Source organism: Petaurus breviceps, unplaced genomic scaffold (assembly GCF_028583685.1).
Source record: "Petaurus breviceps papuanus isolate PSGF00001 unplaced genomic scaffold, PetGlider_PUasm1.0 185, whole genome shotgun sequence".
NCBI lineage: Eukaryota > Metazoa > Chordata > Mammalia > Diprotodontia > Petauridae > Petaurus > Petaurus breviceps.
In genome coordinates this window covers 2,597,059-2,612,443 of record NW_027185797.1, presented here as the reverse complement: position 1 = coordinate 2,612,443, position 15,385 = coordinate 2,597,059, and the positions used below count along the sequence as shown (strand labels likewise).

Sequence of the window (15,385 nt, the reverse complement as noted above, 5' to 3'; positions counted from 1 at the left end):
GAGAGAGAGAGAGAGAGAGAGAGAGAGAAGGAGGAGGAGGAAGAGAAGGAGGAGGAGGGAGAGGGAGGGGGAGAGAAACTAAGAAAGGGAAACATTAGCCATTAGCAAAACAAGACACACAGAGAAAGAGACAGAGGGGGGAGGGAGGGAGACATGCAGATGGAGACATAGTGAGACACAAAGACCATTGAAGGCAGGCAGGGGCAGGTAGGCAGCCAGCCCTCTTCCATGCTCTGGAATTTTGAGCCCTGGAATACTCCAGCCAAATATCAAGGCACTGGAATAAACAGACCCCTTCCTCCTGCACAGGTTTGTTGAATGCTTTCTTCCTCAGGAATAGCACTGTGCCCAGCTGGCTGCCAGGGAGAGGCAGTCCACCGGCTGGGTTCCAGCTGGCTGGCCCGCGGTGCTGTCACAGCGCCCTGGGAGCTCAGCAGGAGAGAGTATCACTATGGCCTCAGGGGTGGCTTTGGACTCCAGGCTGCCCTGTGGTTCAGGGGAAAGAAATCAGCTTTTGCAAATTGAAGGCCAGAACCTCAGCTCTCAGGTCAGAGGAGACAAGTGATTAAGAGGCATGAGGTGTGGATATCTCAGACATGGGGCGGTTGGAGGGCTGGGTAAGGATGGGGAATGTAAAGGTGGGAACCACCCCCTTCCTGGTCCAATTTCAGCAGCAGAGAATTTAGACCTGGAAGGAGCCTTAGAGATAATAGACTTTTACATTTTACAGATGGGGAAACTGAGGCCTGAGGGGCTAAGTGAGCTGCCCAAAGTCACACAGCTAACAGAGTAGACATGCAAAAGCTTGAATCCTGGACATCATATCCTGAATTAGATGCACTTTTCCCAAGTGCGGGTGATTCTTCCAAAGACTGTAAGTGGATTCTGATAATGGTCTGGGGTAAATTGCTGGCCTGGGGGGAGGCTGTCAATAGCTTTCTCTGAGTTTTTCTTTCAAGATGAAACAGGTTTATATGAGCAGTGAACTGGGAGATCCAGAAAGCTGGGTTCTAGTCTTAATTCTGCCTCTTTGTAGATGGGTGACCTGGCTATCTGCCCTGCCTACCCCAGAGGGCTGTTTCAAGGTTCCAGTAAGATAAAGCCAAGTGGAAAGTGCCTCCAAATCCCCAATATGGTCTGTGTTATTATGAAGGTGATATTATTAAAGTCTGAGCTGAAATAGGGAAGAAGGGTAGAATAGATTAAATAATCACACCCAGCCATAATCAGGGCCTGACTTTCAGCCAATCCTTACCCCTCTCCCTCCCCTCCTTATGCCTCAGCTGAGGTCTAGGCTTCTCCCTGGCTGCTTAGGGCCTCCCACTCCGGGACTTCCCATCTGGACCCACCTCTCTATTCAACATTCTGGGCTAAAATCTCTCCTGGGTCATCTCCCCACCTCCTCTTTTTGTCCGATCAAAATTAATTTCTCTAGGGTCTCCTTCTCTCTAGGTATTACTAGTCAACTGAAAAAACAAATTCTGGGTGTGGTCTTTAGAGGTCAGACCTGTGATTTTATAAAAACAAGGAACTCCTGGTGAAGAAACTCCCTGCACAGACACAGATGGGCCCCTACTCTACCAGCACAGTCAGCATGTGTCACAGGTGAACTTGGGACTTCCTGGCTCCAAGCCAATCTTCCAGACTCAAGCCACCTATGTCTCCCTTAGAAGAGATGCTAATAGCTGATACAGCATGAAGGTGATGCAGTAGAGTGCTGGGTCTGGCCTGAGTTCAAATCCAGCCTCTGATACTTACTAGCTGTGTGACCCTGGGTAAGTCACTTAACCTATATCTGCCTAAGTTTCTGCATCTTTAAAATGGAAATAATAATAAGCATCTACCTCAGAGGGGTTGTTGTTGTGAGGGCCAAATGAGATAATACCTGGAAAAGAGATTAGGATAGTGCCTGGCAATATAGCAGGGTCTATATAAATGCTTATTCCCTTCCCTCTCTCCTAATGGCTTATCCCAAGGGTGGGGAACCTTTGACACTATGACAATATGTGGCCTTCTAGGTCCTTAAGTGAGGCCTTTTGACGGAAGCCTCTCTGAATTCAGTCAAAAGGCCACACTTAAGGACCTAGAAGGCCACATGTAGATTTAAGACTACAGGTTCCTCCCCCCTTGGGCCTCATCCTTTCCCAGTTAACATTCTCAAAGCAACAAGAGCCTTCAGTGTCCTAACCCAAAAGAGGGAGGGTCTAAGTACTCAGAGACCAGCTCCTATCGAGGACACCAAAAGTAAGGGTGGAAAGCCCAAGCTATAGGATTTGATTCATAATGGTAAATGAATGAATTAGATTCATTAAGGTAACTGGTATTCAGCTTCAGAACCTTGAAAGAAAACCATCTTTTCTGCTTTATGCTCTCCAAGTCCCAAAAGGTAGTAAGATGATTTTCTTATTATTTTTTTTAGGCAAGAAGCTATTTTTCACCAGACTGAGTATTCTTTCAGATCCATTTTCTCTTGGTGACCTCTTATTGATTAGCAGGGAGGCAAGGAAGTCTTTGGGAGGTCAAATGGATAAGAGGTAGATGATGGTAAAAATGGGAGCCTGGCATTGAGCGGAATGGAAGACTAAGGAACTCTGCCTTTAAAGCAAAGTGGGACTTACTGGAAACATCTTCCTCTTCTGTGGTAAACATGCTATAGAGTTTGAGTGGCCAAGAAGTGTATTCTCATTCTTTTTTAAAAATTCATTTTTATTTTATTTTCATTTTTAAATTCTCTCCTCCCTTTTCTTTCACTCATTAAGAAGTCAAGAAAACAAATTCCATTATAAACATGTACAGCCATCAAAAACAAATTCTTAAATTAGTTATGCTGGGAAGGAAAAAAAAAGAAAAGAAAATATGCTTTGATCTACATGCTGAATCCAACAACTCCCTATGTGGAGATGGTCAGCATGCTTTATCATGAGTCTTTGGGATTGTGACCGGTCATTATGTGGATCATTGTTACCAAGTCTTTCAAAGTTGATTATTTTTACAACATTGTTATTAGATAATATTATGTAATAATTCCAATTGTGTATTTTACATAATATTATGTTATAATATAATAAAACTATTCTCCTGGTTCTATTCACTTCATTTTGCGTGAGTTCATATAGATCTTCACAGATCTTTCTGAAACAATCCTCTCCATTGTTTCTTCTTCCTTCCTGTTTATCACTTAAAATTATTTTATTTTATTTTCCTCAATAATGTGTAAATTTTTTAAGCATTCATTTTTAAAAAATTTGAGCTCCAAACGCTCTCCCTACCTGCTTCCCCTTGAGAAGGAAAGCAATTGGATATAGATTATACATGTGAAATCATGCGAAACATATTTCTATATTAGCCATGTAGCAAAAGAAAATGCAGACCAAAAACAAACAAGAAAAATAAAGTTAAAAACTCCCATATGAATTCAGGCTCTATCAGTTCTTTCTCTGGAGGAGGATAGCATTTTTCATCATTAGTCCTTTGGAATTATTTTATTGTATTGGCTCAGGCTTCTCATAAGCAATTAATATTTCTCCCATTGTTCCTGACTTTATTTGTGTGAAATGTTTTGTAATTGTGTTCATTTAGTTCCTGGGTTTGTCTTGGCAGGTGGACTTCCAAGTATTTTATATTGTCTGCAGTTATTTTAAATGGAATTTCTTTTTCTCTCTCTTCCTGCTGGACTTTGTTGGTAATGTGTAAAAATGCTAATGATTTATATGGGTTTATTTTAGATTCTTCAACTTTGCTGAAGTTATTATTTCAACTAATTTTAAAAAGTTTTAAATTTTTTTTAATTTTCTAAGTATAGCATTATATCATCTGCAAAGAGTGATAGTTTGGTGAAGGCAGTGAAGACACTGCCTTCTAATTTGTTCAATTTCTTTTTTTTCTTTTACCATTATAGCTAGGACATCTTGCAAAATCTTGAATAATCAGGGTGATAATGGGCATTCTTGCTTTAACCCTGATCTTTTGGGGCAGATTTTTAGCTTATCCCCATTAAAGAGAATGCTTGCTAATGGCTTTAGATAGATACTATTTATCATTTTAAGGAAAGCTCCATTTGTTTCTATACTTTCTAATGTTTTTAGTAGGAATAAATGTTCTGTTTTGTCAAGAGCTTTTTCTGCATCTATTGAGATAATCCTATGATTTTTGTTGCTATTGTTATTGATATGGTTAGTTATACTTATAGTTTTCCTAATACTGAACCAGCCCTGCATTCCTGGTATAAATTCCACCTGGCAATAGTGTGTTGTCTTTGTGGCATATTACTGTATTCTCCTTGCTAGTATATTATTTAAAATTTTTGCATTAATATGTTATTAGGTAAATTGGTCTATAGTTTTCTTTCTCTATTTTTTCTCTTCCTGGTTTAGGTGTCAGCACCATATTTTTGTCATAAAAGGATTCCTTCTTTGCCTATTTTTTTCAAATGGTTAATATAATATTGGAATTAATTACTTTTCAAATGTTTGGTAGAATTCACATGTGAACTCACCTGGTCCTGGGGATTTTTTCTTAGGGAGTTCATTTATGGCTTATTCAATTTCTTTTTCTAAGATAGGTTATTTAAGTATTCTATTTCTTCTCTGTTAATAGGAGTTATTTATGTTTTTGTAAACATTCATTCATTTCACTTAGATTATTGGCATATAATTAGGCAAAATGGCTCTTAATAATTGCCTTAATTTCAACTTCATTTGTAATGAATTTTTTCATATTTAATACTGGTATTTTGGTTTTATTTTAAAAATCAAATTAATCAATGGTTTATCTATTTTATTGGGTTTTGCATAAAACTAGCTCCTAGTTTTATTTACTAATTCAATAGTTTTCTTATTTTGAAATTTATTAATCTCTCCTTTGATTTTCAAGATTTTTAATTTAGTGTGTAAGTCGGGATTTTTAATTTGTTCTTTTTCTAGGTTATTTTTTAATTGGAGACACAATTCATTGATTGGCTCTTTCTCTATTTTATTGATGTAGGTGTTTAGAGATATAAATTTTGCCCTAAGTACTGCTTTGGCTGCATCCCATAAATATTAGCATGTCATCTCATTGTTATCCTCTTTAATGAAATTATTTGTTGTTTCTATGATTTGTTCTTTCAGCCACTCATTCTTCAGGATTAGAATATTTAGTTTCCAATTAATTTTTTTAAAGCAATTGGGGTTAAGTAACTTGCTCAAGGTTACACGGCCAGTTATTTCTGGGTGTGGTGCTGAGTATCTGAGCCCAGATTTGATCCCCAGGTCATCCCGACACTGGAGCCAGTGCTCTTACTTGCTGAGCCACCTGGCTGCCCCTAAGCAATTGGGGTTAAGTAACTCGCTCATGGTTACACAGCCAGGTGTTTCTGGGTGGGTGCTAAGTGTCTGAGCCCAGGATTCGATCCCCAGGTCATCCCAACACTGGAGCTGGTGCTCTTACTCGCTGTGCTACCTGGCCGCCCCTCCAATTAATTTTTAATCTATGTTTCCTTGGCTCTTTATTGAATGTAATTTTCATTGCATTATGGTCTGAAAAGAGTGCATTTAATATTTCTGCTTTTTTGCATTTGGTTGTGAGGTTTTTATGCCCTAATACATGATCAATTTTTGTATTGGTGCCACATACCACTGAGAAAAAGGTATGTTCCTTTCTATTTCCATTCAATTTTTTTAATAGATTCATCATATCTACCTTTTCTAAAATTTAAAATTTTTCTTATTTATTTTATGGTTAAATGATCTAATTCTCAGAGGGGAAATCTGAGATCTTCCACTAGTATAGTTTTACTATTTCCTACTGTAATTCATTTTATTTTTCCTTTAAAAATTTGGTTGCTATGCCATTTGGTGCATATATGTTTAGTACTGATATTACTTCATTGTCTATGGTACCTTTTAGTAAAATGTTGTTTTCCAGTTTATCTCTTTTAATTAGATCTATTTTTGCTTTTGCTTTGTCTGAGATCATGATTGCTACCTCTGCTGTTTTTTTTTAACTGCAGCTGAAGCATAATACCTATTCTTTTTCTTCCTTCCCCTATCTAGTAGTGGATCCCTTTTTTTACCCCTTAGTTTTATTTCTTTGAAATCATCCTATTACAGTCAACTCATACTTTTCTTCCAACTGCCCTACCAATGATAAAGTTCTTAGGAGTTAAAAGTATCTTCTTATATAGGAATGTAATGAGTTTAACCTTATTGAATCCTTTATGATTTCTCTTCCATGTTTACCTTTTTATGCTTCTCTTGAGTCTTTTGTTTGAATGTCAAATTTTCAATTTAACTCTAGTCTTTTTATCACAAATTCTTGGAAGTCCTTTATTTAATTAAATGCCCCATTTCCCCCTGCAAGATTATATTTAGTTTTGCTTGTAGATGGTTTTGGTTGTAATCCTAGCTCGTTTGCCTTCTAGAATATCATATTCCAAGCCCTCTAATTCTTTAATGTGGAAACTGCTAAGTCTTCTGTGATCCTGACTGTAGCTCCACAATGTTTGAATTATTTCTTTCTGGCTGCTTGTAATATTTTCTCCTTGACTTGAAAGCTCTGGAATTTGGCTATAATATCCTGGGAGTTTTCATTTGGGGATCTATTTCAGGAGATGATTGATAGGTTCTTTCAATTTCTATTTTACCTTCTGATTCTAGGATATCAGGGCAGTCTTGGCTCTTTTTTTGATCATGGCTTTCAGGTAGTCTAATAATTCTTAAATTATCTCCCTATATCTATTTTATAGGTCAGTTGTTTTTTTCCAATGCAATATTTCACATTTTCTTCTATATTTTCATTCTTTTGACTTTGTTTTATTGTTTCCTGGTGTTTCATGGAGTCATTAGATTCTATTTGGCAATTCTAATTTTTAAGGAATTATTTTCTTCAGTGAGATTTTGTAATTCTTTTTCTATCTGGTCAATTATACTTCTTTCTTTTTTTTAAATGCTTTATTAACTTCTGATTTACATCAATTGTTTCCGCCAGATTTTGAGTTACAAATTTTCTCCCCGTTTTTCCCCCACCCATCCCCCCAAAACAGCAGTCATACAGGATATCCCCACCTCCAATCTGCTCTCTCCCATATTTTCTCCCATACCCGTTTCAACTTTTCCATTGGATCTCTATGCCTCAGTGCCTGTATATCTTATTTCTTAATTACATGTAAGATGGTATTAATAATAGTATACACACACACACACACATATATATATTTGAATATTTGATTTTAAAACTTTCAATTCCAGATTCATTCCCTTCCCCCCCTGCTACCCACCCCCACTGGGAAGACAAGCAGTTCAGTATAGGTTGTACATGTGCAGCTAATGCAAAACAATAACGTAGTAGATATATTGTAAAAGACTGACTATATTTCCCTCCCTCCTATCCCACCTCCCACTTGTTCTATTCTCTACTTTGATCCTGTCCCTTGTCAAAAGTGGGTGCTTCCAACTTCCCTCCACCCCAGCCTGCCCTCCCTTCCATCATCTCCCCTCTCATCCCCTTCCCCCCCCTATTCTCCTGGAGGGTGAGATCCCCTATTTAGTGTGTATTTCACTCCCTCCTCAAGCCAGATTCAATGGGAATAAGGTTGACCCATTCCCTTTTGCCTTCCTATTCTTCCCCTCCATTGTAACCATTTTCCCTTGCCTCTTCTGTATGAGATAGTTTGCCCCAATCTGTCTCTCCCCATCTCCTCTCATTATATTCCTCTCACCTCTTAATTTCACCTTTTAAGTATCATCCCTTCCTGTTAAATTGGTCCTGTGCCCTCTATCTATGTATACCTGTAGACATATATACACACATTCACATATGTATTCATATGCCCATATACCCTCATATATAGACATATATATATATATATATATATATATATATATATATATATATATTTCTAATCCCTTCAACTACTGAGAAAAGTTTCATAAAATACAATTATTTTTTTTCCATGTAGGAATGTTAATAGTTCAACTTTGATAAGTTCCTTATGATTTCTTTTCCCTGTTTACCTTCTCATGCTTCTTGTATCTGAATGTCAAATTTTCTATTCAACTCTGTTTTTTTTTCAACAAGAATGCTTGAAAGTCCTCTATTCCACTGAATGACCAAATTTTCCCCTGAAACATGATACTCAGTTTTGCTGGGTAGGTGACTCTTGGTTTTAGTCCCGGCTCCCTTGACCTCTGGAATATCACATTCCAAGCCCTTTGATCCCTCAGTGTAGAAGCTGCCAGATCCTGGGTTATTCTGATTGTGTTTCCACAATATTAAAATTGTTTCTTCTTGGCTGCTTGTAATATTCTCTCCTTAATCTGGGAATTCCGGAACCTGGCTATAATATTCCTAGGAGTTTTCTTTTTGGGATCTTTTTCAGGAGGTGATCGGTGGATTCTTTCAACCTCTATTTTGCCCTCTGGTACTAAAACATCAGGGCAGTTTTCTTTGAGAACTTCCTGGAGGATGCTTTCTAGGTTCTTACTTTGGTCATGGCTTTCAGGTAGTCCAATAATTTTTAAGTTATCTCTCCTGGATCTATTTTCCAGGTCAGTGGTTTTTCCCATGAGATATTTCACATTGCCTTTTATTCTTTCATTTGTTTGGATCTGTTTAACAGCATCTTGATTTCTCATAAAGTCATTAGCTTCCATTTGCTCCAATCTAATTCTGAAGCAATGATTCTCCTCATTGAGCTTTTGGGATTCTTTTTCCATCTGGCAAATTTGACTTTTTAAGGTGTTCTTCTCCTCATTGCCTTTTTGAGCCTCCTTTGCCATTTGAGTCAGTCTGTTTTTTAAGGTATTATTTTCTTCAGTCAGGCTGTTGATTCTCATTTCATAATTTTCTTGCATTGTTCTCATTTCTCTTCCCAATTTTTCCTCCACTTCTCTTATCTGCTTCTTAAGGTCCTCTATGGCCTGTAACCAGCTTGTATTTTCCATTGAAGCTTTTGGTACAGGAGTTCTGACTTCACTGTTTTCCTCCTGTTCCATGCCTTGCTCCTTCTTGTCCCCAAAATAGGAGTGTAACGTTGGAATCTTCTGTATGCTTTGCTTCCTTTGCCTGCTCATTTTGCCACTCAATTATTTGACTTTTGGGCTTTTTGCCACAGTAGGACTCTGCCACCAGACAGGGGAGTTTTCGTCCCAAATGCTGGGGTTTTCTCAGTTGCCAGAGGTATTAGATGGGTGCCCTCTCTGAGGTCTCCACACGCTCTGGCAAGCTGGACACACATCCCAGGACCTCCACCCTAGACTGCAATCCAGATCCAAGCAGGTTAAAGCAAGAGCGATTACCCCTCAGACTGGTGCTTGTTCCCCCTACACTCTGCAGGCCAGGAGCTGAAGCCACCACGTGGGGCTGGCTGGCTGTGCTGGTGTCTCAGCAGTTTCTCGCCCTGGGGGTAGAAGCCATGCACTCCCACTTACTGGGTCCCAAAGTCCAGACTACACTGGCCTCTCACCTTGTCCTTTGCATCTATGTATTGATAAACCTGGAAACAGCCACAGCTGCTGCTGATCTGGAGTCCCTCTGGCAGGCGGCTGCTCAGGCCCGTCAATTATACTTCTAAAGTAATTCTTTTCTTTATGGAATTTTTGCACATCTTTTCCCATTTGGTTAATTCTGCTTTTTAAGGAGTTTTTTCTTCAGTGGAATTTTCTACCTCTTTTTACCACGTTGTTGACTCTCTTTTCATAATTTTCTTATATCACTCTCATTTTTCCTCAATTTTTCTTCTACCCCTCTTATCTGATTTTGAAAATTCTTTGTAAAAATCGGTATGATTTTTAGGGGTGGCTAGGTGGTGCAGTGAATAGAGTACTGGCCCTGGAGTCAGGGGGACCTGAGTTCAAATCCGGCCTCAGACACTTGACACAATTACTAGCCGTGTGACTTTGGGCAAGTCACTTAACCCCAATCGCCCTCTAAAAAGCAAAAAAAAAAGTAGTATGATTAATTAGAGGTGTTGTCACTACTCTCCTGGCCTGTGCTCTAGTCTTTATCTCTTTTGTAACCACAGGTTCCAGCTCTCCTCTTGACCCTGGAACTAAGACTAGTTCCCCTGCTCTCCTGCAGCTACAAGTGCTACTGCTCCTTTCTTTCTTGGACCCCAGACCAGGGTCCCTGATCCCCTGTGAGTGCCCACAAGCATTCTTCTCCTCCTTGGTACTATGACTGGAGCCCCTGCTCCTCTGTAGGCTCAAGTGCCAGTGTTCCTCTTCTCGCTGGAACTTCATATGGGCAATGCAACAGTATTCGCACCCAGTGCCAACAAAGGGCTCTTCTGTAATCCCTTTCTGATCAGTTGTCCAATATCCCCCATCATCTGGGGGCTGAGAGCTCCCAGTACTGCTGCTGCCACCAATTCAGCTGCCTCCAAGGCCCATTGCTGGATCCAGGTCTGCCCTGTGCTCCAGGCCCAAACACCACCCCAGTGAGACAGACCTTTCCAGATGACTTCCCAAGTTGTGTTGGGCTGGAAAATGGTTTTAATCTAAACTTTTGTTGGCTCTGCTCCTCCATAAGTTGTTTGGAGGAGAATTGGGGAAAGTTTAGGTGAATTCCTGCATCTGCTCTGCCATCTCTTCCTCTTTCCCTTTTACTGTTTCTTATAGGACAATAGTACTCCATCTCAATCATATACCACAACTTGTTCAGCCATTCCCCGATTCATGAGCATCTCCATAATTTCCAATTCTTTGTCACTACAAAAAGGTGCCATGAATATTTTGTACATGTGGGTTCTTTTCTCTCTTTCTTTGATGTCTTTGGATCCCCTCTATTTTTAACAGTCACTGCTTTCTGCCTTGGAAAATAGTCATTTCTACAGTTGACATAGTAGTGATATACTAGAATCAACAAGGAATCTGGAACCAGAAGACTTGAGTTCAAATCCTGATTCTACCACTTGCTGCCCATGCGACCCAGAAAACCCCCTCTTTGGCCTCAGTTTCCTCATCTCTAAAATGAAGGGATTAGATGAGGTGATCTCGAAGACCACTTCCAGCTCTATATCTCATGATTTTTTTTTCATAAAACATTTTTGTCTTACATGAACACTTCTCAATTCAACCTTTCTTTCCAGGTAACTTCTTCTTTGGGTTTCAATTCCCTCTTAAATAAATGATTGTTTTTTTTTTCTGGAAATACTTCTCTGCAGGCTTTTTCAATACACAGATATATTCTCTGCATCTCCAATAAATAAAATCAAAAGGCATTTAACTCATGCTACAACAGGAGAGAAAGGAGTGCTGCACTCTTCTTTAAAAACCCTGAAGGTGGTACTTCAGTCCAACCTGAGAAATCTCAGTGGTCATTAAACATAAAGATCAACCATGAACCTCAGTGGAAAAAAACGTTCCCCATTGCCTGAAGGGTAAAACACAAACTCCTTGGCTTGGTATGTAAAGCCTTTCATGGTCTGGCCCCTTCTTCCCTTTCTCTTCTTCCTTCACATTATTCCTCTTCATGCTCTGTACATTCCAGCCAAATTGGACTTGTTGCTGCTTCTTATACATGACATTTCATCTTTTGTCTTCGTGCCTCTGTGCATACGGATCCCCATACCTAGAATGCACTTCTTCCTCACCTTTACCTTTTAAAAGCCTAATCTTCTTTAAGGTTCATCTCACCGGGACACCTGACAACCCTTTACTAGTTCCCAATAGTTTTTGGTTCTCTCTTTTCAAATGATCTTATATCTGTTCATCTTTGTAGCCCCTGGGGGTGTCTACCCACTCACAAAGTGAGTAGTCACATAAGACTATCCAAAGGTCAAGATGTTCTTTGGGTCTGCAACTCCTCAAAACCATCACTCATGAGCCCCCACTGATGTATTTACTTTTACTAGTCAGAGGACACAGCTCAAAGCAAAGGTATTTTATATAATAACATAAGAAAAATAGAAGTAGAATCTTCCCCTCCCCCTGATACACCTAAGACACATTCACCTATAGATACATATATCCCACTCACAGTAGGATGAATAGACACAGGTAGAGAGGTACTAGAATAAAGAAACTGTATGCTTGGGACCTGTGTATGGAGGGGCATAAACATAGGGAATGTGTGTGCCTTGAGCACATGTGTAAGGAACATGTACGGATGAGACATACATGGGAAAGGGCACACAGGAAGGGAACACGTGTGGTTGAGATGTATGTGTGGAGGGATGATTTACACATCTGATGCTGCGAGGCTATCAGTGTCTTCTGGTGATATCAGTGAGCTGCTCCTACCTGGCTGGTCTCCACCAAAGAGTCTCTCTTTGCTGGGACCACAGTCTGTCTACACGGGACAGTATTCTGGGGGAGTGAGCGCTGCTAGGTACAGTCCCACTGGGCCCATGGCTGTAAGGATTCTCTTTGCTTCTCACTTGTGGCTTCAGCTTCACACTCTCTATTCCTCATGAAAAGAGTGGGCACTATCCTTCTCTTTCAGTTCAAAGTTATGAAGCTCTTCTGGAAAACTAGCAGCCCTGGCCATAGTCCTTCCCTACAGGGAAGAAACAGAAGACAAGGATTCTCACTTCCCCCAAGCTGGTGAACTAAAGTCAATCATTAGTAAATAAAAAGTGACTATTGTCAAGCATATGTATTTTCAAAGGAACAAATATTTCTTTGAAGAAAAACGTTTTCTTCTTCTCCCCATTGAATGGTTAATAACCCAAATACTTAAGCAAATTTCAGCATCGCAAGAGAGAAGTCACCACTGGGGAATGGCTGAACAAGTTGTGGTATATGATTGGGTAGCTGAGAGGCCTTACTCCATTTTGGGACTCCACAGCATTTCTGGCACATCTCTAGACCTGCTATTTCCACTCAAACCTTCACTTCCTTTCTGGCTATCACCTTCACTCTCTCCCTACTAGAAAACTGGGCTCCATCCACTGAACCATCCTGGGCTTTGATAGGCCAGCTTTGGTCTCATCTTGTTTGGCTCTAGGCCTTCTCAACAATTTCAAAGCATCTCAAGCCATGTCACTATGAGTACCACCCCTTTCCAGCACCTCTTTATGTTTTGTCTTTCCCCATTGGAATATACGCTCCTTAGGGACAGGGACTGTCTGGCATGCATTCATATGCATCCCCAGTGCCTCTCAGAGCATCTGGCACATAGTAAGCACTTAATAGATGCTCTATCTCTCTTGGGGCAGCTAAGTGGTTCAGCAAATAGAGTGCTGGGCCTGGAGTTAAGAAGACATGAGTTCAAATTTGACTTGAGACACTTACTAGCTGTGTGATCCTGGACAAGTCACTTAACCCTATCTGCCTCAGTTTACTCATCTGTAAAATAAGCTGGAGAAGTAAATGGCAAACCACTCCAGTATCTTTGCCAAGAAAACCCCAAATGGGGTCACAAAGATTCAGACATGACTGAACAACCACAAATCAATCAATCAATCACCACATAGAAAGTGCTTTGCTTTATCAATGCAGGTAGCCAGTCTAGATGACTTAAAATGAAGTCTTAAAATGGATCACAGGGGTCATGAATGTGGACCTTAGAGGTCATCTGGTCCAACCCCTTCATTTTACAGATGATGAAATGAGACCCAGAGAGGTTCTGTGACATGCTTAGAATCACACAGCAAGTAAGTGCCAGAGCCAGGACTTGTACCCAGGTCTCCTGAAGGCCTGTGCCATGCTCTTTCCCAACCATGTCCTATGGTTGAAAGAACACCAGAGGTGCCCCCTCTTCCAAACATGGATGATGTATGTGCTCTGTGGCAGAGAGGAGAAGCTGCACCTCTGCATTCTTGACTTTGGGGCAAGGATCTATAAGGAGGAGAAAGGATGTGAATCAATTAAGATACAATTAAGATCCTCCTTGGCAGACTCCCTTTTATCTCTCCTCGTCCTCATTATCTCGGGTCCCTTTCTCCTGGCTGCAAGAATGACAGTGGTATTGAATGCTGATGAGTTCATGTGGGCCCCAACCTTAGGACCAGCAAAATCTGAGTAATTAATTTTGATCTCAACTGCTCTAGCCAGCCCTTGATTTGCCTGTGATCCAGAAGATTGCAGGGACTTGATTTCTCCCAGGTATTTGGGGGCATTTTGAGGTCAGCAGTCATTTGGTGCTTGTCTATCTAAAGTCTGTCATAAAGCAAATTTTTAAAAAATGTATGAAAATATTGAGTTATTCCAATAGACTGGGACCACTCCTGGGACACCTGCCATTGCTGTGAAATTTCTCCTTTTCATTGAAGAGAGCTGGTTACACAGCAATGCCTTCCCTTATTCCCATTCTAATATAATAATCACTTAGTATCTACTTTTGTTGGCATTAGTTTCCCACAGAAATAAGGTGAAGTAGGAAAACTAAAAAATAGAATTTTGCAGGGTAATTTAGGCTTACAGTGGCTCAGGGCCCCAGAAACAGGCCACGTACTTTCTCAACTTGCCTTCTCTCTTCTATTCTTCTTACCCAAAGTCTACACATCCTTCAAGGCCCATCTTTCTCTGGACACTGCCCACCCCATCCAGAAGCTATTTCCCTCCCTTCTGTGAATTCCTGTAACAATTATTGTCTGGGCTATTCCTTTGAAGCATAGCACATTTGGCCTCCCATTTTTAACTGTTTAGGTAATTTGGTCACTGCTCGTTTTCATCTCTGCCTCTGAGAATCCATGGTTTTCTTCAAAGCTCAGCTCGATTGTTACTGTCCTGGAGCCTTTTCTGATGCCCTCCCAACCAGTGCTCCCACATTATTCCATATTAACTTTGTGTAGTGTTGTACATGATATCCCAAAAGTTTCAGTTTAGTTTCAAGTAGTAAGACTTTGGGGACATCCTGGTTGTCTCCTCTGAGAGAATATGTTTTCTGAAGGAAGGAATTGTTTCTTGTTTGTCTTTGTAACCCCGTGGCTTAACACAGTGCCTGGGAAGTAAGAGGCGCTTAATAAAAAATTGTTGACTGATCTGATTGATTAAATTACTATGAAGTAGGTAGAGGCAGTATGGGTAGTGCATAGAATAGAAAAGACTTGGGTCCAAATCCCATCATGACTAGCTGTACCCTAAGCAAGTCACCCTGAGTCTCAAGCAAAATACCTTCCTTCCTTCCCTCCCTCCACTGAGAACATACAGTTCCTCCTACAATGAATGAATGGGAAAAAAATCAAAAACTTTTTAAGTGCTAACTTTGCAACAGGCTAAACCTAAGGATACAAATGCAAAGACTAGACAGAGTTGCCCTATAGCACCTTATGTTCTAATGGAGGAGACCCAGGGGGAATGGAGGGCAGGGAAGGGAGCCTTGATCTGAACAGTCACAGAGATGGTGAATAGAACAATAAGGCGGTCTGCTGATATCCTACAGTTTGTTTATTTTGCTTACAGCAAGAGGTAGAAAGTGTGTGTGTGTGTGTGTGTGTGTGTGTGTGTGTGTGTGTGTGTGTGTG

The 15,385-nt window shown here is 40.3% G+C and overlaps 1 long non-coding RNA gene across 1 annotated transcript in view; it reads left to right on the top strand.

The window, feature by feature from the left end:
* The first annotated feature begins 56 nt into the window (after positions 1-56).
* The window catches only part of LOC138161432 (uncharacterized), an 18,798-nt gene continuing 3,469 nt past the window's right edge, over positions 57-15,385 (top strand). Inside the window, exons 1-2 of the long non-coding RNA XR_011168353.1 lie at positions 57-309; positions 731-874. This is a non-coding gene — a long non-coding RNA (uncharacterized lncRNA). The remainder of the gene's footprint in view (positions 310-730; positions 875-15,385) is intronic.